Here is a 2173-nt window from a genome sequence, read left to right as displayed (position 1 = left end):
GATTGCCGTAGCAACAGCGGCTCCTGGAAGTCCAGTGTAGCAGAAGGGCCGCCACCGACAGGAAGGCAGAGGACTAACAAGCCTAGTGCTGGGGAAGCTGCTGCCTTCCCTTTCGCCTGCCTCACAGTCCTTCTAGACATGTTCCACGCCTACAGATCCTACCCTCCCAGCTTTTGCAAGCGCTCACTCTGTTAGTTGCCTGCTGATCCTCCTTCGCCACAGGCAGCAGTGAGGGGTCCGATTTGGACGCGGGAGGTCAGTGATACCCGGCAGTGCGGGAGGTGGGCCCTGGGCTGCGGAACCGGAGGATTGGGGTTGGTGGGGGCCAGACGTGAAAATTGGGGTGGGTGCCAGCCTGAGAAATGCAGAAGACTGGGAAGGGTGATTTGAGGGCTGGGGGCATGAGGACCTGAAGAGCACCAGGATGGTATACAAAGGTGGCCAGAAAAGGAACTAGGTTTCTCGTTGGAGCCCAGAAGGAAAATGGAGTTTACCAGGAAGAGACAGGAAAGAGAGGTGAGCACCAGGCGGGAGGCTTAGTGATGGGAACGTACAAAGGATGAATACCACAGAGCCATGGAGAGGAGACATGGAGACTGCATGTACAGAAATGGAAAAATGAGGTGGGAGCTAAAAAATGGAGAATGTTGGGAGAGGCGACAGGATGGTGACAGAGGATCAGGGAATATGCAAAGTAGCCCATTTCATTTTACTGTGCTCTCAACTACCAAGACCACCACACCTACCTGTTCTCTAGCTCTCTTGTGCAGCTAAACGAGCCTGGAAGGAAGCCATTGCAGGCAGGCATCCAAGAGTATCTTGATATCTAACATTGCTACTGAACACACATGAATAACGTGGGTGGCAATGTACCTGGTGCACAGGGACTTCATGATACAAGAAAAAAACTCATACATTTAATGTTTCTCCCTGTTCTCTCTCCTTGCCCTCCAAATATGAAGACACTCCTTCACAAAAAGGCAGCCGCAAAGCTGCTAACCAGGGAAGCCACAGGTCACCACATTGAAACTACAAACATGAGGAAGAAAAAGACATCTCCAAAGAAGCCAAGAGGAAGGCCTTCTTCTCAGTCCTGCAGACACATGGTAGGCTGCAGAATTTCTCATGGATAGAAGGAGGGAGATGAGCCCATCGCCCAGTGGAAAGGAACAGTTCTGAATCAGGTGCCTATATATCCCTTTCTTTATCTGGTGAAATATTATGGAATTGACTGTGTTTATGGACTAGAACTTCACAGAGATGAAAGAATTTTAAAGCTTAAAATCCTTCCTCATAAGGAGCCATTCTCACAAGTCAGAGATTTCTGCCTCACAAATACCATAATTGGCAAAGCAGTGAAACACATGTTTGAGGGAGAGCATGGGTCTATGGATAAATAGAGGGGGATGGTCTTAGCCCAAGCACCTATCATGAAAGCCTGGTTTTACATTACTTGTGAGAAAGATCCTGTCTTGTACATGTGCTAGCTACTCGATGATTATAAGGCAGGTGACTTCCGCATCACGCCAGAATCAAGTGTGTTTCATGCAGTGAAGAAGGAGCCAGAAGGATTTATAGATAGCCTAATAGATAAACATGTGGAATATACCAAAGAAGATGGCTCCAAAAGGTCAGGCAAGGTCATCCACCAAGTTAAAGCCAAACCTATGTATTTCATCAAGTTTGATGATGACTTCCATATCTATGTCTACGATTTGGTGAAAACGTCTTGTTAGGGCAAAATTTGCTATGCTTGTGGAGGCAAATGTGTAATATGCAGGCACACAAAAAAAGTATAACTTTTCAGGGTGCTGAAAGCTCAAGGGTCCTGATAACACAATCTTTGCCTGCATAGCTGTCGTTTTATACTGAAAAATACAAATGTATATGACATGTGTAAGCACTTTGTCTTCTTGAAGATTGGGTGTGTTTGGTGGATGGGGCATGAAAGGAAGGAATAGCTGTCAATTCCGATTGTGAACAAAGTTCAGCTAGAATCACAATCATCCATCTAAAAACTGCAAGAGACTTAACTGGTCTGGTGTGGAGGGGAGAAGGAAAGTAAGTCAAGATTGGCTGTGGGGAGAAGGAGAGGATGAGGTGACTTCTTAGGAAGAGGTGGTGAAGGGCCAAAAGGTAGAGGTTACCTGAGGGAGGAGATGACCTATGTGGA

The 2173-nt window shown here is 46.9% G+C and overlaps 1 pseudogene; it reads left to right on the top strand.

Annotated features, from left to right (window-relative positions):
* The first annotated feature begins 956 nt into the window (after window positions 1-956).
* On the top strand, window positions 957-1736 carry LOC126946762 (spindlin-2-like; annotated as a pseudogene).
* The last annotated feature ends 437 nt before the right edge of the window (window positions 1737-2173 follow it).

The sequence above is a fragment of the Macaca thibetana genome, chromosome X (assembly GCF_024542745.1).
Source record: "Macaca thibetana thibetana isolate TM-01 chromosome X, ASM2454274v1, whole genome shotgun sequence".
In the NCBI taxonomy this organism is placed as follows: domain Eukaryota; kingdom Metazoa; phylum Chordata; class Mammalia; order Primates; family Cercopithecidae; genus Macaca; species Macaca thibetana.
Note: the sequence above shows the minus strand (reverse complement) of the source record. Positions and strands in the feature narration are given on the sequence as shown.